We start from the raw sequence: 25,178 nt of genomic DNA, 5'->3' as shown, positions 1-25,178 counted from the left end.
ATTCGTGGCCGTCCTGCTGTGCTGGCCCCGTAGGGCGGAGATGCGTCCCGGTGATCCCCCGCCTCTGACGCTCTTCCTCCTCCCTCCGCAGTCACCGCGCCAAGTCCTCCGGATGAACATCGCCCTCGACAACGGAGGTCCCATCATCCCCGAGCTGCAGCTCTCCTGCGACGCGTTCCTCAGGCGTCTGAGCCTAGAGCTGACCACTAGGCACCGCTAAGCGGAAGGAGAGCGCCGCGCCGGACACCGAGGCCTCCCTTCCCTCCCTCTCCGCACACCAGCAGCAGCCGCAGCAATGCGCCTCCCAGTCGGCTGCAATAAACTTGTTGGCCTCTGATGCGCGGCTCTCTGGCGTCTCTTTGGGCTGCGGGTGGGGTCAGGGGAGGGGAGGGGAGTCGGCCTACAAGCCTGGCCAGCCTCGGCCCCCTCGGCGCGGAAAGGGCCTGGAGGAGGACACGACCCACGCTTCTGCCTCTCCCGGGGGTTGCTGGGTCGGGGTGGCGAGTCACGATGTGGGACGGCCCCTGCTCGCCTTCCTTCTCAATCTCAAGGGTTGCCTTCAAGTTACCTGGAGATGGAGGTCAGTTCCTGGAACTTCCAGGGCAGGTCTGGAAGGTGGCAACCCCAGCGACAAAGATTTTACTGGTGGGGATATGGAGTGATACGAGGCAGGTATAACTCGACCCTCAAAGCATGGCAGAGTGTGCCTTGAAGAAGGACCACAGTTACTGCATCTACGAGAAGCACCTTGTGTGGTTGGGAGGTCAATTGCCTTTGGAAAGAGAGCACTGGAGACATTCCCCACAAAGATGACAGGAGAAAAGGGCCTGTCCTCCTGCTTGGCATGTTACTCTTTCAAAATTGCACCCAGGGGCACTCTGACCCTGGACTCTGAGGCCAGACACCAGGGCCTCCACCCACCCCGGGCCCCCCCAAATCCTCTTGAGTCTGTCCTGGGTGGAGTGGTTGCCACTGGCCCCTACTACGAATGTGATTGTGGCCAGTGCCAGATGCTTTAGAGACAGAAGAGTGGGGAAAGCATGATGTGGGATGGGAATACCTTGAGTGTTTCAACTGTTTCTGCTCATGCATAAATATACCTGTTCTATATTCTTGTTGGTCCAGTTGCTGTTTGTACCCTCAACCCACATGTTAAAAATAGCGTGTGTGGGGTGAGTGACGCTTAACGGGCAGGAGTGGAGGAGAGACAAAGGCCTTTAGGTCCAGGCTGCAGAGAGAGCAAAAAATGGAGGAAGAGATGTAATTATATGGTCCAGTCTATTCCTCTTGTGCTCTGGGCAAACTGGGACTGAACTTGTTTTGACCAAAATCATTCATTTAACCCAATTTAACCATTAGGCGGGGGAGAGGTCTCTTTCCTAACAGTCTGCATTTGATCCCAGCAGTGCCATTTTTCAAAATGTCCTCTGTTTCCAAGAAAGTATCTCACGCCAGACCCTCCTCGCCTTTATTTCATGAGCATCTGTTCTTCATCAAGCAGGATCTCAGCCTCAGTTTCTCCAGCAAGAGCTGCACCAACTCTAGCCCAGGACAACAGTACTTCTTGAATGCCACAACTCTTTCAACAAACTATGGCAATCTTTGATTCTAGCAGACAATACGGAGAGTTTTTTATTTAGCAAACCTCATGGCTCTGGGCCATTTACAAAAAAACACAGGTTAAAACAACTTGAAATAAGAATCAGTTCTGGGTGCTTGACAGAAATACCCTCTTCAGCATCCTATAAGCCTGTCAGTAAGCAAAGCTACACAAAGACAATATTGATCTTTATTTCTACATCAAATTGCCCAAGCACCCATCTTTGCATCAAAGGGGGAATAGTCTGTAAGATGCTAGCAGGAAGAGACTCGGAGCCACGGAAGAGCTACATGAGCGAGTGGTGGATGGGTTCTGGCCTTTCAGACTTTCAGTAGCAAAGTGCTTTTTCTCACCATTCCCATATGCTGCTTTGAATATTATTTTAATACACTAGTTGGTCTAGAATATCTAATCTACGTTGAAAATGCTTCATTTTAGTTCCTATTAGCCTTCCTAATTAAGTTAATAGATCTGTATGTCTTATATTATACTACACTTGTTGAACCTTTTTAGATTTTATCCTAATCTTTTAGATGTTATCCTACTTATATTATACTACACTTGTTTATTCTTTTTAGGTTTGATCCTATCCTTTTAGATGTTATCCTATGCAACAGCTATTTTTGTTTTAGTTTCTAACATATTTTAAGTTTGTATTTAAACAATATTGCAAGCAGCACACAGAAATAATGGGGGGCAGAGAAGCCATCTAGGATAAAACCCTGGACACACCCAAGGCCAGTGGCTCTCCAGACATCTCAGTGGAGGCTCTGAGCAATCTGAAGCAGAGATATCAAGCCAGGAATGAAGAAAACCACACTCCAAGTACCTTGGGGATTTCTCAGAGCAGGAAGCAGCCGAGACACAGGGTCAGGCATGAAGACTGAACTGCCAGAAAACTGCCCCTCAAGCATGCCGCTCTTTTGAGACCCCCACCAGCGGACAGGCCAAGCAGCTTCACAGGGCTGTGCCAATATTTAGACGCCACCAAAAAGTGAAGTCCTTTGGAGGTGGTCGCCATCTTGGGTTGAAACAGGCTCACAGCAATGTGGGGATATTTCTATGTGACAGAATTGCTACTCAGTCGTGAAGGAGGCAGTCAGCTCCGAGGAGGGAGCCTGCCTGTTTCTTCTCTCCTGCTTCTTGTTATCCGGTCTTCTCCTCCCACTTCTCCAGTTAGTCTTCAGGGCTCCTGTTGGGACTTTCTGATGTTCTTTCTCCTTGTTCTGCAGTTCTTCCTTCAATCTTTCTCCTATTCTCTTTTAAAAACACGGAGAACCAAAAAGGTTCAGAATCTTTATCCTCCTTATCCTTACCCACTTGTGTTCTTTTCTGCCTACCCGATGTGCCTAAGCCCAGATTTCCACACTTTATTGTCCCCCTCCCCTTTGTCTTCTAAACAAAGACAAAAGCTTGTTCTTTACTCTTTTCTCTCTTAAGAAGGGCATGTTGAGGACAATCTATGTTCATGCAAGAGCCCAAGCCAAAGGGAATGAGACCACAAAGCTTGAGGTTTCACGACACATCTCCTGGTCTGATCAGTCCACTCACCGTGTGCTTTCAGCCAGCAGAGCGTGCTCAGCATACCACACCGCTTGAAGAGGTCAGAAATGTCGCACCCCTACTGTCGTACCACGCAAGGCCGGAGGTACCACTTCATCACCATTCAGAAAAAGAAGAGCAAAGTCATATAACCAGGATTGAAGCTCCCCCAGACATTGAAATGTAAAATACAAAGAAAAAATGTAAAATCCAATTGGAAAAAGTGATACCTGAAACCCACTGTATGGCCACTAAGACAGACAGTGCAAAGACGTGAAGTCCAGCATGAGAAACACGCCCCCCAGACAAATCCGGGCTTCTCCAGTATACAGACACCAAGAAGGCCATGCTCCCACAGTTGTAGGGCTCCCCAGTGCAAAGACATAAAGTCCAGCCCGAGAAAGCCACACCTCAGCTGAAATAGGGGCTGCCCCTTGGATGGCCCCTATGAGGGCCACCCTCTCACTATTTGTAGGGCTCCCCAGTGCAAAGACGTTAAGTCCAGCACGAGAAAGCCACACCTCAGCCGAAATGGGGGCTGCTCCGTGTACGGCCCCTACGAGGGCCACCCTCTCACTATTTGTAGGGCTCCCCAGTGCAGAGACGTGAAGTCCAGCATGAGAAACACGCCCCCAGACAAATCAGGAGTTCTCCAGTATACAGACACTTCCCACAGTCGTAGGGCTCCCCAGTGCAAAGACATAAAGTCCAGCCCGAGAAAGCCACACCTCAGCTGAAATAGGGGCTGCCCCTTGGACGGCCCCTATGAGGGCCACCCTCTCACTATTTGTAGGGCTCCCCAGTGCAAAGACGTAAAGTCCAGCACGAGAAAGCCACACCTCAGCTGAAATAGGGGCTGCCCCTTGGATGGCCATTATGAGGGCCACCCTCTCACTATTTGTAGGGCTCCCCAGTGCAAAGACGTAAAGTCCAGCACAAGAAGGCCACTCCCCAGACCAATCCGGGCTTCTCCAGTATACAGACACCAAGAAGGCCACGCTCCCAGTCGTAGGGCTCCCCAGTGCAAAGACATAAAGTCCAGCCCGAGAAAGCCACACCTCAGCTGAAATAGGGGCTGCCCCTTGGATGGCCCCTATGAGGGCCACCCTCTCACTATTTGTAGGGCTCCCCAAGTGCAGAGACATGAAGTCCAGCACGAGAAAGCCGCAGCCCAGTTCAAGAAAGGGCCACTGAGCGGATGGACACCGAGTCCATCCTGTTCTGTCCACGCCCCTCCCAAACCAGTGGCTACTCAGGGCAGGGACATCCCAAGCCTCCTGAAGCAGCCAGGCTCCAGGTAAATCATCCTCCACTCAGGGAGACAGAGCAGAGAGAAGGGCAGCAATGAGGCCCTCCAGCTGGTGGGAGCGGAATCTCCCCCTTCTTCCTTCTGTGAAGCTGCTTGAGAGCCAGTCTTCTCCGCCTCCTTCTTCCCCGTCCAGGTCTCCTCCTGTTGCTCCTTGCGGCTTCTCTTTCGCCAGCCTGCGGCACTTCTTTCTTCTGCCCTTTCTCTCCTTTGCCTCCCAAGGCAAGAGATCAGCTTCTCGCAGCTCTTGACTCTTTTCCTTCTTCAGAAGGCCTTCTTGAGGAGCAGCCCTGCTCACGCAAGAGCCCAAGCCAAGGAGGAGCGTGAGCACACCAAGCGTCAGGCGTGTGCCTTCAGCCAGCAGAGGCTGCTGCTGCTGCTGGAAGAGGTCCGGGAGGCCACACTTCTACCGTCCCGAGCTTGCTCCGTGGGCAGGCCGGAGTGGCCAGCTCAACACCACTGGGAGCATGAAGGGCAAAGTCAGGCAGCAAGGCTTGGAGAGAGCCACCCCCTGGCCAAATGAGGGGCTTCTCAGAGCAAAGACGTGAAGCTCGTGGCGAGAGGAAGCAACGCCCCCAGCCCTCACTGGGGCGGCTCAGTGCAGAGACATAAGGCCTGGCAGCACAAAGCAACGCTCCCAGCCCCAGCCCGGGGCGGCTCAGCGCACATACCCGAAGGCTCGGCGCGAGAGGAAGCAACACCCCCAAGCTGAGCCCAGCCAGGGGCAGGCTCAGCGCACATGGCATCAAGCTCGGCGTGAGAAAGCTAACGCCCCCAGCCCCGACCAGGGGCGGCTCAGCGCACATACCTCTAAGGCTCGGCGCGAGGAAGCAACACCCCCAGGCCAGCCTACCCAGGGGCAGCTCAGCGCACATACAGAAAGCAGTGGCGCGAAAAAGCAATACCCCCAGTCCCATCCAGGGGCGGCTCAGCACACATACTTCAGGTCCAGCAGGAGCAAGCCACCTCCCACCCAATGGCAAGGGACTCGGTGCAGAGAGATTCAGGGCGGCCTGAGAAGGCCGCACTCCCACCCCTGTCAGGGCTCCTGAGTGCAAAGACATGAAGTCCAGCACCAGGAATGCCACGCTGCAGGGCCAGCTGCAGCCCCACGCAGAGTGATCAGTGGCCCAGAGAGGGAGCGAAATGAAGCCGTCCGCCCGGTGGAAGCACAGCCTGCCCGTTTCTTCTGCTAAGCTCCTGGAGAGCCGGTCTCCTCCTGCTTCTTTTCACGTCTCCTCCGCTGGCGCCTTCCTGCTTGTTCCTCTTCCTCCTCCTGCACCTCTTTCTTCTGTCCTTGCTCCCCCGTTGCCTTCTAAAGAAAGGGAAAAAGCCTCGTCACTTTCCAGAGCTTGACACTTTCCCCTCTTTAGAAGGGCTTCTGGAGGACCCGGGAGCCCTGTCCATCCAAGAGCAAAAGCCAAGGAGAAGGAGACCTCAAAGCGCAAGGCTTCGGGCCGCGTCTCCGGCCCGACCGGAGACCACTCACCGTGTGCCTTCTTCAGCCAGCCAGCAGGGCCCGCTCCTCGGCACACCACGCTGCTTGAAGAGGTCATGGATGCCGCACTTCCACCGTCCCTGGCTTTCTCCGTGGGCAGGGCGCGCCAAGCTGAAGACTAGGGACGGGGCAGTTGGGAGATGCCAACTCATCACCACTTGCAAGATGAAGGGCAAAGTCACGCAGCGAGGAACGGCACCCTGCGGATAAATGAGCAGCCACGCAGCATACAGACACTCAGGCTCGTCTGGGGAGGACATACTCCCACCTCTTTCGGGGCTCCCCAGGGCCAGGACGTGAAGTCCAGCATGAGAAAGCCGCTCCCCAGCCAAATCGGGGGTCCCCAGTATACAGCCACTACGATGGCCATACTCTTACCATTGTAGGGCTCCCCAGTGCAAAGACGTGAAGTCCAGCACGTGAAACCGGCACCACAGCCAAATCAGGGGTTCCCTAGTTTACTAGGACCGGGGAGACTCGAGTCCAAATCCCCATTCAGCCATGCTACTAGCTGGGTGACTCTGGGCCAGTCGCTTCTCTCTCAGCCTAACCTACTCACAGGGTTGTTGTGGGAGGGGGGGAAACAAGTATGCAGTACACCGCTTTGGGCTCCTGGGAAGAAGAGCGGGCTAGAAATGTCAAAATAATAATAATCAAAAAGAGGCCACGCTCCCACAATTGTAGGGCTCCGCAGTGCAAAGACGTGAAGTCCAGCACGAGAAAGCCACACCTCAGCCGAAATGGGGGCTGCTCCGTGTACGGCCCCTACGAGGGCCACCCTCTCACTATTTGTAGGGCTCCCCAGTGCAGAGACGTGAAGTCCAGCACGAGAAGGCCACTCCCCAGACCAATCCGGGCTTCTCCAGTATACAGACACTTCCCACAGTCGTAGGGCTCCCCAGTGCAAAGACATAAAGTCCAGCACGAGAAAGCCACACCTCAGCCGAAATGGGGGCTGCTCCGTGTACGGCCCCTACAAGGGCCACCCTCTCACTATTTGTAGGGCTCCCCAGTGCAGAGACGTGAAGTCCAGCACGAGAAACACGCCCCCAGACAAATCAGGAGTTCTCCAGTATACAGACACTTCCCACAGTCGTAGGGCTCCCCAGTGCAAAGACATAAAGTCCAGCCCGAGAAAGCCACACCTCAGCTGAAATAGGGGCTGCCCCTTGGATGGCACCTATGAGGGCCACCCTCTCACTATTTGTAGGGCTCCCCAGTGCAAAGACGTAAAGTCCAGCACGAGAAGGCCACTCCCCAGACCAATCCGGGCTTCTCCAGTATACAGACACCAAGAAGGCCACGCTCCCACAGTCGTAGGGTTCCCCAGTGCAAAGACATAAAGTCCAGCCCGAGAAAGCCACACCTCAGCTGAAATAGGGGCTGCCCCTTGGATGGCCCCTATGAGGGCCACCCTCTCACTATTTGTAGGGCTCCCCAAGTGCAGAGACATGAAGTCCAGCACAAGAAAGCCGCAGCCCAGTTCAAGAAAGGGCCACTGAGCGGATGGACACCGAGTCCATCCTGTTCTGTCCACGCCCCTCCCAAACCAGTGGCTACTCAGGGAGACGGAGCAGAGAGAAGGGCAGCAATGAGGCCCTCCAGCTGGTGGGAGCGGAAGCTCCCCCTTCTTCCTTCTGTGAAGCTGCTTGAGAGCCAGTCTTCTCCGCCTCCTTCTTCCCCGTCCAGGTCTCCTCCTGTTGCTCCTTGCGGCTTCTCTTTCGCCAGCCTGCGGCACTTCTTTCTTCTGCCCTTTCTCTCCTTTGCCTCCCAAGGCAAGAGATCAGCTTCTCGCAGCTCTTGACTCTTTTCCCTCTTCAGAAGGCCTTCTTGAGGAGCAGCCCTGCTCACGCAAGAGCCCAAGCCAAGGAGGAGCGTGAGCACACCAAGCGTCAGGCGTGTGCCTTCAGCCAGCAGAGGCTGCTGCTGCTGCTGGAAGAGGTCCGGGAGGCCACACTTCTACCGTCCCGAGCTTGCTCCGTGGGCAGGCCGGAGTGGCCAGCTCAACACCACTGGGAGCATGAAGGGCAAAGTCAGGCAGCAAGGCTTGGAGAGAGCCACCCCCTGGCCAAATGAGGGGCTTCTCAGAGCAAAGACGTGAAGCTCGTGGCGAGAGGAAGCAACGCCCCCAGCCCTCACTGGGGCGGCTCAGTGCAGAGACATAAGGCCTGGCAGCACAAAGCAACGCTCCCAGCCCCAGCCCGGGGCGGCTCAGCGCACATACCCGAAGGCTCGGCGCGAGAGGAAGCAACACCCCCAAGCTGAGCCCAGCCAGGGGCAGGCTCAGCGCACATGGCATCAAGCTCGGCGTGAGAAAGCTAACGCCCCCAGCCCCGACCAGGGGCGGCTCAGCGCACATACCTCTAAGGCTCGGCGCGAGGAAGCAACACCCCCAGGCCAGCCTACCCAGGGGCAGCTCAGCGCACATACAGAAAGCAGTGGCGCGAAAAAGCAATACCCCCAGTCCCATCCAGGGGCGGCTCAGCGCACATACTTCAGGTCCAGCAGGAGCAAGCCACCTCCCACCCAATGGCAAGGGACTCGGTGCAGAGAGATTCAGGGCGGCCTGAGAAGGCCGCACTCCCACCCCTGTCAGGGCTCCTGAGTGCAAAGACATGAAGTCCAGCACCAGGAATGCCACGCTGCAAGGCCAGCTGCAGCCCCACGCAGAGTGATCAGTGGCCGAGAGAGGGAGCGAAATGAAGCCGTCCGCCCGGTGGAAGCACAGCCTGCCCGTTTCTTCTGCTAAGCTCCTGGAGAGCCGGTCTCCTCCTGCTTCTTTTCACGTCTCCTCCGCTGGCGCCTTCCTGCTTGTTCCTCTTCCTCCTTCTGCACCTCTTTCTTCTGTCCTTGCTCCCCCGTTGCCTTCTAAAGAAAGGAAAAAAGCCTCGTCACTTTCCAGAGCTTGACACTTTCCCATCTTTAGAAGGGCTTCTGGAGGACCCTGGGAAGAAGAGCGGGCTAGAAGAGCTCCTGGGAAGAAGAGCGGGCTAGAAATGTAATAATAGTAATAATCAAAAAGAGGCCACGCTCCCACAATTGTAGGTCTCCCCAGGGCCAAGACGTGAAGTCCTGCAGTAGATAGCCACACACCAGCCCTGTTAGAGTCTCCCACGTGTATGGCCACCAAGGACATGTTCCCACATTTTCATAGGTTCTTAAGTACCTTGAGTCCAGCACAATCAAGCCAGGCTCCAGGAACTCAGGAGTTATGCATGGCAGAGAGGAAGTCAGCAATTAAGCCTTCTAGTTTGTAGAAGCAGAACCTGCCTGATTCTTCTGTCAAGCATCTTTAAAATCAATCCCTCCTCCTATTTCTTCCTTTTTTATTCCTCTTGTTTCTCGTTTCTGCTTGTTTTTCTTCCTCCTTCTGTACTGCTTTGTCTTTTCTCCCCTTTTCCTCCTAAACAACAACAAAAAAAGCTTCATAAGTTTTAAGACCTTTACTCTTTACTTTCTTTTGAATGGTTTATTGAAGAACATCTTTGTTCATCAAGGAGCCCGATCCACGATTGAGACACTGAGACCTGTTTGGACAGAGCAGCATATAAATGTCATAAATAAAGAAGGAGAACCAAACCTCAAATCTTAATCCTTCAGGACTTGTTCCCTTGCCTTATCACCATGTCCCTTCAGCCAGCCAAGCCTGGTCAGCACACCACACTGCTTGAAGAGGTCAAGGATGCTGCATTTCCACTATCCTTGCTTCCTCCATCAGCAGGGCAGACCAAGCTGATCATCTGTGCAAGTCAGATATGCCATCTCACCAATATTCAGAGCATGAAAAGTAAACACAGAAAGGTTTGTACATCAACACTCACCAGCTAAATGAGGGGATCCTTAGAGGGAAAGTGTAAGATCTAGGAGAAAGGCACACTGCTACTTAGTGAGGCCATGTAGAACAATGCGATACAGTCTAGAATGAGAAAGCTATTCTCTAGCTAAATTAAGGGTTATTCAAAGCAAAAACATGGAGTCCATATAAGCAAGTCATGTTCTAGCTCCTTTGTGGGCTGCTCTGAGCAATGTGTGTCAGGGCATCCAATCTGGCTGTGAGGGGCTACAGCCAAGCCATCTTAGGGACTGCTTTGAGGAATAAATTCTGTGCTTTCTGGGGTTTCAGGCTTTTATTATGGATATACTTTTTTCATTATTTCTATATGCTACTTTGACCCGGGAGCCCTGTCCATCCAAGAGCCCAAGCCAAGGAGAAGGAGACCTCAAAGCGCAAGGCTTCGGGCCGCGTCTCCCGGCCCGACCGGAGACCACTCACCGTGTGCCTTCTTCAGCCAGCCAGCAGGGCCCGCTCCTCGGCACACCACGCTGCTTGAAGGGGTCATGGATGCCGCACTTCCACCGTCCCTGGCTTTCTCCGTGGGCAGGGCGCGCCAAGCTGAAGACTAGGGACGGGGCAGTTGGGAGATGCCAACTCATCACCACTTGCAAGATGAAGGGCAAAGTCACGCAGCGAGGAACGGCACCCTGCGGATAAATGAGCAGCCACGCAGCATACAGACACTCAGGCTCGTCTGGGGAGGACATACTCCCACCTCTTTTGGGGCTCCCCAGGGCCAGGACGTGAAGTCCAGCATGAGAAAGCCGCTCTCCGGCCAAATCGAGGGTCCCCAGTATACAGCCACTACGATGGCCATACTCTTACCATTGTAGGGCTCCCCAGTGCAAAGACGTGAAGTCCAGCACGTGAAACCGGCACCACAGCCAAATCAGGGGTTCCCTAGTTTACTAGGACCGGGGAGACTCGAGTCCAAATCCCCATTCAGCCATGCTACTAGCTGGGTGACTCTGGGCCAGTCGCTTCTCTCTCAGCCTAACCTACTCACAGGGTTGTTGTGGGACGGGGGGGAAACAAGTATGCAGTACACCGCTTTGGGCTCCTGGGAAGAAGAGCAGGCTAGAAATGTCAAAATAATAATAATCAAAAAGAGGCCACGCTCCCACAATTGTAGGGCTCCGCAGTGCAAAGACGTGAAGTCCAGCACGAGAAAGCCACACCTCAGCCGAAATGGGGTCTGCTCCGTGTACGGCCCCTACGAGGGCCACCCTCTCACTATTTGTAGGGCTCCCCAGTGCAGAGACGTGAAGTCCAGCACGAGAAGGCCACTCCCCAGACCAATCCGGGCTTCTCCAGTATACAGACACTTCCCAGTCGTAGGGCTCCCCAGTGCAAAGACATAAAGTCCAGCACGAGAAAGCCACACCTCAGCCGAAATGGGGGCTGCTCCGTGTACGGCCCCTACAAGGGCCACCCTCTCACTATTTGAAGGGCTCCCCAGTGCAGAGACGTGAAGTCCAGCACGAGAAGGCCACTCCCCAGACCAATCCGGGCTTCTCCAGTATACAGACACTTCCCACAGTCGTAGGGCTCCCCAGTGCAAAGACATAAAGTCCAGCCCGAGAAAGCCACACCTCAGCTGAAATAGGGGCTGCCCCTTGGATGGCACCTATGAGGGCCACCCTCTCACTATTTGTAGGGCTCCCCAGTGCAAAGACGTAAAGTCCAGCACGAGAAGGCCACTCCCCAGACCAATCCGGGCTTCTCCAGTATACAGACACCAAGAAGGCCACGCTCCCACAGTCGTAGGGCTCCCCAGTGCAAAGACATAAAGTCCAGCCCGAGAAAGCCACACCTCAGCTGAAATAGGGGCTGCCCCTTGGATGGCCCCTATGAGGGCCACCCTCTCACTATTTGTAGGGCTCCCCAAGTGCAGAGACATGAAGTCCAGCACGAGAAAGCCGCAGCCCAGTTCAAGAAAGGGCCACTGAGCGGATGGACACCGAGTCCATCCTGTTCTGTCCACGCCCCTCCCAAACCAGTGGCTACTCAGGGCAGGGACATCCCAAGCCTCCTGAAGCAGCCAGGCTCCAGGTAAATCATCCTCCACTCAGGGAGACAGAGCAGAGAGAAGGGCAGCAATGAGGCCCTCCAGCTGGTGGGAGCGGAATCTCCCCCTTCTTCCTTCTGTGAAGCTGCTTGAGAGCCAGTCTTCTCCGCCTCCTTCTTCCCCGTCCAGGTCTCCTCCTGTTGCTCCTTGCGGCTTCTCTTTCGCCAGCCTGCGGCACTTCTTTCTTCTGCCCTTTCTCTCCTTTGCCTCCCAAGGCAAGAGATCAGCTTCTCGCAGCTCTTGACTCTTTTCCCTCTTCAGAAGGCCTTCTTGAGGAGCAGCCCTGCTCACGCAAGAGCCCAAGCCAAGGAGGAGCGTGAGCACACCAAGCGTCAGGCGTGTGCCTTCAGCCAGCAGAGGCTGCTGCTGCTGCTGGAAGAGGTCCGGGAGGCCACACTTCTACCGTCCCGAGCTTGCTCCGTGGGCAGGCCGGAGTGGCCAGCTCAACACCACTGGGAGCATGAAGGGCAAAGTCAGGCAGCAAGGCTTGGAGAGAGCCACCCCCTGGCCAAATGAGGGGCTTCTCAGAGCAAAGACGTGAAGCTCGTGGCGAGAGGAAGCAACGCCCCCAGCCCTCACTGGGGCGGCTCAGTGCAGAGACATAAGGCCTGGCAGCACAAAGCAACGCTCCCAGCCCCAGCCCGGGGCGGCTCAGCGCACATACCCGAAGGCTCGGCGCGAGAGGAAGCAACACCCCCAAGCTGAGCCCAGCCAGGGGCAGGCTCAGCGCACATGGCATCAAGCTCGGCGTGAGAAAGCTAACGCCCCCAGCCCCGACCAGGGGCGGCTCAGCGCACATACCTCTAAGGCTCGGCGCGAGGAAGCAACACCCCCAGGCCAGCCTACCCAGGGGCAGCTCAGCGCACATACAGAAAGCAGTGGCGCGAAAAAGCAATACCCCCAGTCCCATCCAGGGGCGGCTCAGCACACATACTTCAGGTCCAGCAGGAGCAAGCCACCTCCCACCCAATGGCAAGGGACTCGGTGCAGAGAGATTCAGGGCGGCCTGAGAAGGCCGCACTCCCACCCCTGTCAGGGCTCCTGAGTGCAAAGACATGAAGTCCAGCACCAGGAATGCCACGCTGCAGGGCCAGCTGCAGCCCCACGCAGAGTGATCAGTGGCCCAGAGAGGGAGCGAAATGAAGCCGTCCGCCCGGTGGAAGCACAGCCTGCCCGTTTCTTCTGCTAAGCTCCTGGAGAGCCGGTCTCCTCCTGCTTCTTTTCACGTCTCCTCCGCTGGCGCCTTCCTGCTTGTTCCTCTTCCTCCTCCTGCACCTCTTTCTTCTGTCCTTGCTCCCCCGTTGCCTTCTAAAGAAAGGGAAAAAGCCTCGTCACTTTCCAGAGCTTGACACTTTCCCCTCTTTAGAAGGGCTTCTGGAGGACCCGGGAGCCCTGTCCATCCAAGAGCAAAAGCCAAGGAGAAGGAGACCTCAAAGCGCAAGGCTTCGGGCCGCGTCTCCGGCCCGACCGGAGACCACTCACCGTGTGCCTTCTTCAGCCAGCCAGCAGGGCCCGCTCCTCGGCACACCACGCTGCTTGAAGAGGTCATGGATGCCGCACTTCCACCGTCCCTGGCTTTCTCCGTGGGCAGGGCGCGCCAAGCTGAAGACTAGGGACGGGGCAGTTGGGAGATGCCAACTCATCACCACTTGCAAGATGAAGGGCAAAGTCACGCAGCGAGGAACGGCACCCTGCGGATAAATGAGCAGCCACGCAGCATACAGACACTCAGGCTCGTCTGGGGAGGACATACTCCCACCTCTTTCGGGGCTCCCCAGGGCCAGGACGTGAAGTCCAGCATGAGAAAGCCGCTCCCCAGCCAAATCGGGGGTCCCCAGTATACAGCCACTACGATGGCCATACTCTTACCATTGTAGGGCTCCCCAGTGCAAAGACGTGAAGTCCAGCACGTGAAACCGGCACCACAGCCAAATCAGGGGTTCCCTAGTTTACTAGGACCGGGGAGACTCGAGTCCAAATCCCCATTCAGCCATGCTACTAGCTGGGTGACTCTGGGCCAGTCGCTTCTCTCTCAGCCTAACCTACTCACAGGGTTGTTGTGGGAGGGGGGGAAACAAGTATGCAGTACACCGCTTTGGGCTCCTGGGAAGAAGAGCGGGCTAGAAATGTCAAAATAATAATAATCAAAAAGAGGCCACGCTCCCACAATTGTAGGGCTCCGCAGTGCAAAGACGTGAAGTCCAGCACGAGAAAGCCACACCTCAGCCGAAATGGGGGCTGCTCCGTGTACGGCCCCTACGAGGGCCACCCTCTCACTATTTGTAGGGCTCCCCAGTGCAGAGACGTGAAGTCCAGCACGAGAAGGCCACTCCCCAGACCAATCCGGGCTTCTCCAGTATACAGACACTTCCCACAGTCGTAGGGCTCCCCAGTGCAAAGACATAAAGTCCAGCACGAGAAAGCCACACCTCAGCCGAAATGGGGGCTGCTCCGTGTACGGCCCCTACAAGGGCCACCCTCTCACTATTTGTAGGGCTCCCCAGTGCAGAGACGTGAAGTCCAGCACGAGAAACACGCCCCCAGACAAATCAGGAGTTCTCCAGTATACAGACACTTCCCACAGTCGTAGGGCTCCCCAGTGCAAAGACATAAAGTCCAGCCCGAGAAAGCCACACCTCAGCTGAAATAGGGGCTGCCCCTTGGATGGCACCTATGAGGGCCACCCTCTCACTATTTGTAGGGCTCCCCAGTGCAAAGACGTAAAGTCCAGCACGAGAAGGCCACTCCCCAGACCAATCCGGGCTTCTCCAGTATACAGACACCAAGAAGGCCACGCTCCCACAGTCGTAGGGTTCCCCAGTGCAAAGACATAAAGTCCAGCCCGAGAAAGCCACACCTCAGCTGAAATAGGGGCTGCCCCTTGGATGGCCCCTATGAGGGCCACCCTCTCACTATTTGTAGGGCTCCCCAAGTGCAGAGACATGAAGTCCAGCACAAGAAAGCCGCAGCCCAGTTCAAGAAAGGGCCACTGAGCGGATGGACACCGAGTCCATCCTGTTCTGTCCACGCCCCTCCCAAACCAGTGGCTACTCAGGGAGACGGAGCAGAGAGAAGGGCAGCAATGAGGCCCTCCAGCTGGTGGGAGCGGAAGCTCCCCCTTCTTCCTTCTGTGAAGCTGCTTGAGAGCCAGTCTTCTCCGCCTCCTTCTTCCCCGTCCAGGTCTCCTCCTGTTGCTCCTTGCGGCTTCTCTTTCGCCAGCCTGCGGCACTTCTTTCTTCTGCCCTTTCTCTCCTTTGCCTCCCAAGGCAAGAGATCAGCTTCTCGCAGCTCTTGACTCTTTTCCCTCTTCAGAAGGCCTTCTTGAGGAGCAGCCCTGCTCACGCAAGAGCCCAAGCCAAGGAGGAGCGTGAGCACACCAAGCGTCAGGCGTGTGCCTTCAGCCAGCAGAGGCTGCTGCTGCTGCTGGAAGAGGTCCGGGAGGCCACACTTCTACCGTCCCGAGCTTGCTCCGTGGGCAGGCCGGAGTGGCCAGCTCAACACCACTGGGAGCATGAAGGGCAAAGTCAGGCAGCAAGGCTTGGAGAGAGCCACCCCCTGGCCAAATGAGGGGCTTCTCAGAGCAAAGACGTGAAGCTCGTGGCGAGAGGAAGCAACGCCCCCAGCCCTCACTGGGGCGGCTCAGTGCAGAGACATAAGGCCTGGCAGCACAAAGCAACGCTCCCAGCCCCAGCCCGGGGCGGCTCAGCGCACATACCCGAAGGCTCGGCGCGAGAGGAAGCAACACCCCCAAGCTGAGCCCAGCCAGGGGCAGGCTCAGCGCACATGGCATCAAGCTCGGCGTGAGAAAGCTAACGCCCCCAGCCCCGACCAGGGGCGGCTCAGCGCACATACCTCTAAGGCTCGGCGCGAGGAAGCAACACCCCCAGGCCAGCCTACCCAGGGGCAGCTCAGCGCACATACAGAAAGCAGTGGCGCGAAAAAGCAATACCCCCAGTCCCATCCAGGGGCGGCTCAGCGCACATACTTCAGGTCCAGCAGGAGCAAGCCACCTCCCACCCAATGGCAAGGGACTCGGTGCAGAGAGATTCAGGGCGGCCTGAGAAGGCCGCACTCCCACCCCTGTCAGGGCTCCTGAGTGCAAAGACATGAAGTCCAGCACCAGGAATGCCACGCTGCAAGGCCAGCTGCAGCCCCACGCAGAGTGATCAGTGGCCGAGAGAGGGAGCGAAATGAAGCCGTCCGCCCGGTGGAAGCACAGCCTGCCCGTTTCTTCTGCTAAGCTCCTGGAGAGCCGGTCTCCTCCTGCTTCTTTTCACGTCTCCTCCGCTGGCGCCTTCCTGCTTGTTCCTCTTCCTCCTTCTGCACCTCTTTCTTCTGTCCTTGCTCCCCCGTTGCCTTCTAAAGAAAGGAAAAAAGCCTCGTCACTTTCCAGAGCTTGACACTTTCCCATCTTTAGAAGGGCTTCTGGAGGACCCTGGGAAGAAGAGCGGGCTAGAAGAGCTCCTGGGAAGAAGAGCGGGCTAGAAATGTAATAATAGTAATAATCAAAAAGAGGCCACGCTCCCACAATTGTAGGTCTCCCCAGGGCCAAGACGTGAAGTCCTGCAGTAGATAGCCACACACCAGCCCTGTTAGAGTCTCCCACGTGTATGGCCACCAAGGACATGTTCCCACATTTTCATAGGTTCTTAAGTACCTTGAGTCCAGCACAATCAAGCCAGGCTCCAGGAACTCAGGAGTTATGCATGGCAGAGAGGAAGTCAGCAATTAAGCCTTCTAGTTTGTAGAAGCAGAACCTGCCTGATTCTTCTGTCAAGCATCTTTAAAATCAATCCCTCCTCCTATTTCTTCCTTTTTTATTCCTCTTGTTTCTCGTTTCTGCTTGTTTTTCTTCCTCCTTCTGTACTGCTTTGTCTTTTCTCCCCTTTTCCTCCTAAACAACAACAAAAAAAGCTTCATAAGTTTTAAGACCTTTACTCTTTACTTTCTTTTGAATGGTTTATTGAAGAACATCTTTGTTCATCAAGGAGCCCGATCCACGATTGAGACACTGAGACCTGTTTGGACAGAGCAGCATATAAATGTCATAAATAAAGAAGGAGAACCAAACCTCAAATCTTAATCCTTCAGGACTTGTTCCCTTGCCTTATCACCATGTCCCTTCAGCCAGCCAAGCCTGGTCAGCACACCACACTGCTTGAAGAGGTCAAGGATGCTGCATTTCCACTATCCTTGCTTCCTCCATCAGCAGGGCAGACCAAGCTGATCATCTGTGCAAGTCAGATATGCCATCTCACCAATATTCAGAGCATGAAAAGTAAACACAGAAAGGTTTGTACATCAACACTCACCAGCTAAATGAGGGGATCCTTAGAGGGAAAGTGTAAGATCTAGGAGAAAGGCACACTGCTACTTAGTGAGGCCATGTAGAACAATGCGATACAGTCTAGAATGAGAAAGCTATTCTCTAGCTAAATTAAGGGTTATTCAAAGCAAAAACATGGAGTCCATATAAGCAAGTCATGTTCTAGCTCCTTTGTGGGCTGCTCTGAGCAATGTGTGTCAGGGCATCCAATCTGGCTGTGAGGGGCTACAGCCAAGCCATCTTAGGGACTGCTTTGAGGAATAAATTCTGTGCTTTCTGGGGTTTCAGGCTTTTATTATGGATATACTTTTTTCATTATTTCTATATGCTACTTTGAATATTATTTTAATACACTAATTGTTCTAAAATACCTAACCTGCTTTTAGAATGCTTCACTTTTCTGTTAACTTTCCCTGTTATATTAATAACCTATATTTCCTTTATTATACTGCACAAGCTCACTATTTTTTATATTTTATCCTATTCAGGATTTTATTCTCTGCTGATTTGATTTTATCCTATTTAAAGCCTATTTTAGTTTTACTTTTTACAAATATTATAAGTTTGTATTTAAACAATATTCCAAGCAGCATACAGAGATAATGGGAGTGGGAAGCTATCCATAATAAAACCCTGGAAACACCCAAGGCCAGCCACAGAATTGCTATTAACAATTTAAAGGCTCTTTTAAGGAGCCACCACCGTCCAGACAAAGGAGCCTCCTCACAGGGTTGGGGGTACATTTACAGGCTACCACGTTGCCACTGAAGCACCAAGGTGCTCTTTTGAGGCAGCCCCTATCTCCCAGGGGAAGCTGCCTCTCAGAGCTGTGTGGGGAGCTCTAGAAATCCTCTCAACAATCCCCCTTCCAGCATGCGCGACTCTCGTGGGGCTCCTTGCTCGTTCTCTCAGTGCTGCTTCGCGAGGCTGAAACGAGAGTGAGAAAAAGAAGGCATGCCACTGAGAGTGTGTGTGTGGGGGGGGCGCAATACATTGCAACGGAGGGGCCTTGGGCTAGCGGCCCGCCTTGGCTTTCCACCCCTGCCGGCGTCCCTGCTCGCGCCTTGAGGCGACACTGAGGCCCTCTCCCTCGAGCCTCCCTCCACGTCAGGCGCCTAAATTCAAAATGCGAGGAGACAAGCAGAAATTGTCCAGTTGCCTGGGCGGAGCCAGAAGCTGGCCAATCAACGGCGAGCAAGCAGGCTCGTGCTGTCTAGTCCTGGAGTGGCATAACCAGCAGCCAGCCAATCAACGACCGACCAAAGTTTGCGCGCGGAGACTTGACAGAGCCGTTAAAGAAAAAAGAGGGCTGCTGAGGGGAAATGGGTGGGGGGAGGGGGAATGCCCAACTCTAATGGCCTTTCCCGCTTTTACCGCCCCCCCCCCAAACTGAACCAAGTTTCACCTCTTTCAATCTGCAATTCTCAGGCCATGACTGGCCCGAGTTAGCAACTCTTTCTGACAGGAATCGTTCCTGGAGATGTTGTTATTATTTTATTCTTATTATTTGAAATATTTATACCCCACGCCCACAGTTCAATACTGCTCAGGGTGCCTATTCCCTTCAATATTTCTCCAGTGTCCATTCATTTCTCTCCAAGCTCCCCTACCTACAAGGCACACACCAGAGTTAGCAACTCTTTCTGACAAGAAATCGTTCCTGGAGATATTATTTTCTCCAATATTTCTCCACAGTACCCATTCCTAGAGACCCCAGTTTGGAGTGGGCAACCCTACAGCAGCCTGACTGGAAGGACTTGGGGGCAGCTGAGGAGAAAAAGAGCTCCCACAGATACTGGCAGGCTCTTTTGCCCAATCTACCCACTCCACAAGGGAACAGGGGGACCCCTGCATCTGAAGACATTTATTTTGATGTGTTTCGATAGTATATATTTTCCAAGGGTTGTTTTCACTCGACTGCCTGAGAGAGATGTGTTCTTGACACATTTCTCTCAGGCAGTCAAGTGAAGAGATTCCTTGAAAAAGATGTGTCCTCTAAATTGGAATAAATATTGCTTCAGCAACAGCTCTTGTACTGTTTTTGAGGCCATCTCAGCTGATATTGATCCTCCATTTTAACGCCCCGCATATCTGTCATGAAGAGATGCTTGAGCTGCCGTTTCCACTGCTAAGAACTTCTGGAAGTTATCGGTTTATAATAAAAATGTGTTTATATCCCGGTTTTCTACACACAAGAATGCTCTGAAAGCAATGTTCACAAAGTATGAGAAAATTGTTCCTTGCCCCAAAGAGCTTACAGTGGGGCTTGGGGTGGCAGGGGGGAAGATGGAGACAGCAGCAATAGCCACTGAAGACATGCTATACTGGGCTGAAAAGGGACAAACACTTCCCCCTGCTTAATATCAGACTAGAGCACCACAACTTTAAAAACATGCCCCTTTGCCTGAGTTGTAGGCAGAACAGTTCCCCTTTTGCTCTCTGGGCTTTTCGAAAGATGTAACCAGACACAAAACATTCAGTTTCAAACAAGCAAATGGAGTAGTTCTAAAAGAACATTTGTGTATTTCAAAAACTGAAGCCATGCACAAATTATATTATGTTAGATGGCGTAAAGAAGTGGCTGGTAAGAACGAGAAAAGTCAGGTTTTTGCCAGGCACCTCTCAAGCCCAGAACCCCATTTCCACCAGAGATGCTTCCCGCAAACCCCACTGTTACTCTCCACAGAGTCTTCACCAAAGACTAAACATTGTTTTGCAAGAGTGTATCAGGAGTTCAGTTCTGAGGGGATCTCCCCCCCAGTCTGTGTAGGCTTCTAAATGTCGTGCAATAGGCTACACAGCCTGTGTGTACAGAGAAGGAAAAGGCATAGGGCCACATCACGCCCCCTTTCCCTTGCAGAGCAATTGCTTTGTCCCAAACTGCTGCCGCTGGGGTCAGGCGGGGAGGGGAGTCGGCCTACAAGCCTGGCCAGCCTCGGAGCCCTTGGCCCCTTCGAACTGGTCCCCTCGGCGCGGAAAGGGCCTGGAGGACGACACAACCCACGCTTCTGCCTCTCTCCCGGATAATTTCAGAATTCTGACTGTCCTGGTGTGTGTGTGTGTGTGTGTGTGTGTGTGTGTGTGTGTGTGTGTGAAATCCTTTAAAATATTTTCTAAAAAAAACCACAAAGAAAATCCAACTAAATTCCAATTTTCAAGTAAATTGATCAATTGAAAGAGAGCTGGTCTTGTGGTAGCTAGCATGACTTGTCCCCTTAGCTAAGTAGGGTCCACCCTGGTTGCATATGAATGGGAGACTCAGTGAGTTAGCACTGTAAAATATTCCCCTTAGGAGATGGAGCCACTCTGGGAAGAGCATCTAGGTTCCAGGTCCCCTCCCTAGAATAATCCGCCAAAATATTCTCTCCTATTCCAAAGAGTGCAGAGTATTCTTTCCCACAGAAACCCCACCTCCTTGACTCCTATCACCCTTGGACCAGGGGCAGGTAACCTTGACTCTCCATCCACTGAACCACAACTGTGAGTCTGATGATGCTGTGAGTTGTCATTCCAGCACCAACAGGGAATCGAAGGTTGCAGTGCTTTAAACTACCCATCTCAAGCTCATGTGTTTTATTCTTCCCAGTTACTTTTATCCTTCACAATTCTGTATTTTTGCTAGCAATCCAGTCGTGTTGGGGTTTCCACCTATCCTGTAACCCACCTACCCCTTCAAGAGTCTGAGCAGCCGCCTGCTTTTCTGCCCTTCTCTGCTAAACCAGGCAGGCTCTGCTCACCCCTTCCAGGGCTCTTGCCAGGTTGAGGCTGCTGCCACAGACAGGTACATGGCTTCTGGCCCAGTTTCCTCTCTATTACTGCAGACATATTTCTAGGCAATAAATAGTGTTTCAGCCTCAGGAAACTGCCCCCCCTCCTCGCATTATTCTCTGGTCTGCAGTGGACACCCTTCCTTCTATACAGTCCAGTGGCCAACAAGAATACTTGACTAACGCTGTGGCACAGCAGGGAAACACTCGACTAACAAGCAGAAGGTTGCCGCTTCGAATCCCCACTGGGATGTTTCCCAGACTATGTTTCCCAGACGATGGGAAACACCTATATCAGGCAGCAGCGATTTAGGAAGATGCTTGAAGGCATCATCTCACACTGTGTGAGAGGAGGCCATGGTCAACCCTTCCTGTATTCTACCAAAGACAACCAGAGGGCTCTGTGGGTGCCAGGAGTCGAAATCAACTTGACGGCACACTTTACTTTAAGCTGTAGAGCAATCTTCATATTTGAATTTCTTCTCAGAACCTGTCCCAATACATTAATGTGGGTTTCAGTTCCTCCAGAACCCTTTGGCCCAGCAAGAGACCTTCATAAAATATTAGTACCTAGTTTCTGGAGGGCTCTGATGCTGGCCCGGCGTAATGCCTTAGGAGCGGCTGTCCAGGAGGGGAGATACGGTAAGATCCCCTGCAAGGAGCGTGTCTGCCCTTGTGGTTCTGCGGAATTGGTGTCAACAGCCCAGGTTATCTTGAGTTGTCAGTTTTATCGAACTTTGTGGGAGAGAGATCTAAGTCCTTTTTTAACAGCATAGCCCAGTTGTTCTGAGCAGTTCTATCTGGAATTACTTTTGACAGACCATTGGGATGTAGTATCTTACAACATGGCGAAGTATTGTTTTCTGGCTAGTAAGACTAGGATAAGAAATGTGGAGAAGCAAGATATAGGGTTAAATTTTAGATGATTCTAATGCATGGAGCCCTCTGTTTTATGTAATGGATGGACTCAGGTGTTATGGTTCTGTTGTATGTTTCAACAGTTTCTGTTGTATGTTTCAACAGTTTCTTACTTTATTTGACCAAGTTCGCTTTATGTAAAGCTTTTGTAGTTTGTGTATTGCTGGTCGAATGACAGTAACAATAAAGATTTGATTTGCACTGTGGCTGCTGCTGCTGCTGCTGCCACCTCAGTCACGTCCCCCCAAGAGGCCTGGCTGTAGCTCAACTCGGCAGCCACAGGGGAAGGCGTGTCCCCATGCCACAAGAAGCCAGAACTAGGGTCCTCCTGATGATCCTTGGTGTCTACAACATGACACAACATTCCCCTAAGATGAGGGAGTCCAACTGGGGGTCCAGCGAGAAACACAACCAGAACAGCCTGATCCTCCACATCTTTATTCAGAAGCAATTCCACCGAGTACATGGCAGTTACTTCAGAGTCTGACTCGGTATATAGCAGCTGCTTATGTTCCTATGGAGGCTGGCGGCCCCCTCCCCAGGCTCCTCTTTAAGCCTCCTCCCAGTCCATGCTCCGCCTTCTCCCCCACCTGCACTTGCTCCAACTAGCAGCAGCACTGCCTGCCCTTGAAAGGGGCTCAAAGGTAGCTAGCCACCCCCCTCCTCTTCCTTTTGGGACGGGGCCCTGGGAAGGAGGCTTGCGGGGCACGCTAGGCTGCTGCTCTGAAGAGGGTCGAGGCGGGACGGGTCCTGCCACTCTTTTGCGAGGGGGCCCTCCCTCGCAAAACTCCCTTGGGAGAGCCCCCCGCCCCGCCCTTCCTCGACAGCGTGCAGCACCTGTAGGGCCTGTCCCACCCCCACCCCCCAGCCCCCCAGCCCCACAGAGGGGCTCCGCGGACTCGGAGACTAGTGCGCTGATCACGGGACCAAGGAACGGAAGAAGGAAGGCTCGGAGAGCGGTTCAGGCACTTTATTGCTGCCCGCTGTCAGTTTCACAGCACAAGAGCGCAAAGCGCGCGGCGGCACCCCGACGGCAGCGGCGACTCCCGGGAGCGGCGGGGAGCCAGCAGCCCGGCGGGCGGTGGGCGGGTGCGGGGGGGCTCATCTGTATTTCTCGGAGAGCACCTCCCCGATGTCCTCCATAAACCTGTCCCAGGCGAGGAAGCTCAGTGGTTCGGCTTGGAGGTAGGTGCCAGCTCCACCAACATGCCGCCGCCTCCCCCAGCAGCGGCTGCAAGGAAAGAGAGAAGAGGGGCCGAAGGATTCTGTTCAAGACCACCTTCCCTCACTTGGTTCCATGACCAACTGTTCTAGGGCACAGTTGTTCAGCATTATGAAAGCTGGGAATCTGGGGGGAAATTAAATGAAAGCTGGGAATCTGGGGGAATTAATAGGACAGATGCAAATCTCGAATCGATTCAAATCTAATCAGGCATGATTTGATTTGTACCCAAATCTAGCCAATGGACCACAGAGGTGATTTGCTTTGTCTCTAGATCACCTGAATCAGCTAGATTCAGGTACAAATTGATTTTGTACATCAATTATTTTGTACAAATTGATTTTGCACATCCCTACCATCCAGTCCATTTTCCAGGCTAGTTTTCTCTTCCTGCCGCCTCCTCCTCATCTTCCAAATATAACATGCTGGAGAACATGTGGCAGGAAGGTCTGGGGTGGGGAGGGAGGCCAGTGCCAGGCCAGCTGAAATCTGAAGGCAGAGGTCTCTATAACCCCCTGTAGACATGGTCTTGCTCAGCCCACTTCCTGGCCAGGACGGAAGCCAAGGGGTTGGCCCAGCTCCTGGGAGGCTGCAGGAGTCTCTTCCCTACCTGGCTGCACTGGCACAGAAGAGCGACTGTCTCGCCTGGAAGGGACGCCACCTCCCCCCCCTTTGCGTGGGACAGGCAGCCCCACTTTCATGTTGGAGACTCTGTTGCCAGATTTGGCTTTTTTAAAGCCAGATTTTGGGTTACGGCCCATTTGACTCATAAGTACCCATTAGGTCCTGGCCACACTGGACTTGGAGATGAACTTCCAGTGCATCGACCTTTTGCACCAACTGTCCGAATGACCACTAGGGGCATTGGGAGTAGAGACAGTGAGTCAGGGTCTCCCTATCTGTCCCTACTCTATGACCCCTGAACGGACTCTGCAGCACTTCCTGTGCTGAGTCACAATCCTTCCTTTCCTCCTAGAAATGAGATGGAAACATCTCTCTCTCCTTACCTATCCATTATGTAGATATAGGTCTTTCCTATCCAAGTGTATTTAACCAATAAATATTTAGTGTTTAGTCATACAAGGATCTCCATGTGTTTCTCTAAACAGCTGCAATATCCAAACCATCCTCTGCTACCTACTCTGTAACTGGAGTGTGTGCTCATTCCTTAGTGCTCTGCTGTTTTACCTACTGTGGGTAAAAATCAACAACCTCTAACATTTCACTCACTCACTCCCCCTCCAGGGGCAGACAACTCTGTGTGTGTGTGTGTGTGTGTGTGTGTGTGTGTGTGTGTGTGTGTGTGGCGCGCTTGTCAAGGCATAAGGTGGGGGCTTCTCTGCTCGTGGTAGGAAGGAAGCATGAATTGCCCCTTTGCTAAGCAGGGTCCACCCGGGTTTGCATATGAATGGGAGGCTACATGTGTGAGTGCTGTAAGACATTTCCCTGGGGGACGGAGCCCTCTGGGAAGAGCAACTACCTGCTTGCATGCAGAAGGTCCCAAGCAGGGGCATAACTACCATTAAGCAAGGGGAGGCGGCTGCCTCGGGGCACCCACGGCTCGAGGGGCCCCCCAGAGGCAAGTCACATGAGGCAAGTCGCATGACTATATATTGTGAAGGGTGTGTGTGCATCAGCGAGGGGGACCACCCTAGTCCCAAGTTCCCTCCCTGGCAGCATCTCCAAGATGGGGCTGAGAGAGACTCCTGCCTGCCACCTTGAAGAAGCTGCTGCCAATCTGAGTAGACAATACAGAGCTAGATGGACCAAGGGTCTGACTCGGTATATGGCGGCAGCTTCTCATGTTAAGGGAGGAGAGTTGGTCCTGTAGTAGCAAGCATGAATTGCCCCCTTTGCTAAGCAGGGTCCACCCTGGCTCACATTTGAATGGGAGAAATACAGGTGTGAGCACGGTAAGATATTCCCCTCAGGGGATGGGGCCCCTCTGGGAAGAGCACCTGCATACTTGCATGCAGACCAAGCTCCCTCCCTGGCAGCGTCTCTATCTGAAAGAGACTCCTGCCTGCCACCTTGGAGAAGTCGCTGCCAGTCTGGGTAGACAATACAGAGCTAGATGGTCTGACTCGGTAGAAGGC

At 53.6% G+C, this 25,178-nt stretch overlaps 3 long non-coding RNA genes across 3 annotated transcripts; all 3 read right to left on the bottom strand.

Annotated features, from left to right (window-relative positions):
* Nucleotides 1-1,614: 1,614 nt before the first annotated feature.
* Nucleotides 1,615-8,811, bottom strand: LOC128336728 (uncharacterized). The gene is made up of 3 exons (XR_008312050.1): nt 5,938-8,811; nt 3,152-5,763; nt 1,615-2,859 (listed from the first exon to the last, which is right to left on the bottom strand). It is a non-coding gene; the product is annotated as an uncharacterized LOC128336728 (long non-coding RNA).
* Nucleotides 8,812-9,281: 470 nt separating this feature from the next.
* On the bottom strand, nt 9,282-16,205 carry LOC128336733 (uncharacterized). Its single transcript, XR_008312055.1, has 3 exons — nt 13,332-16,205; nt 10,220-13,157; nt 9,282-9,349 (listed from the first exon to the last, which is right to left on the bottom strand). It is a non-coding gene; the product is annotated as an uncharacterized LOC128336733 (long non-coding RNA).
* Nucleotides 16,206-16,675: 470 nt separating this feature from the next.
* On the bottom strand, nt 16,676-19,593 carry LOC128336730 (uncharacterized). Its single transcript, XR_008312052.1, has 2 exons — nt 18,168-19,593; nt 16,676-17,200 (listed from the first exon to the last, which is right to left on the bottom strand). It is a non-coding gene; the product is annotated as an uncharacterized LOC128336730 (long non-coding RNA).
* Nucleotides 19,594-25,178: the final 5,585 nt, after the last annotated feature.

The sequence above is a fragment of the Hemicordylus capensis genome, chromosome 13 (genome assembly GCF_027244095.1).
Source record: "Hemicordylus capensis ecotype Gifberg chromosome 13, rHemCap1.1.pri, whole genome shotgun sequence".
NCBI lineage: Eukaryota > Metazoa > Chordata > Lepidosauria > Squamata > Cordylidae > Hemicordylus > Hemicordylus capensis.
The sequence above is the reverse complement of the archived record's forward strand: the minus strand, read 5'-3'. Positions and strand labels throughout refer to the sequence as shown.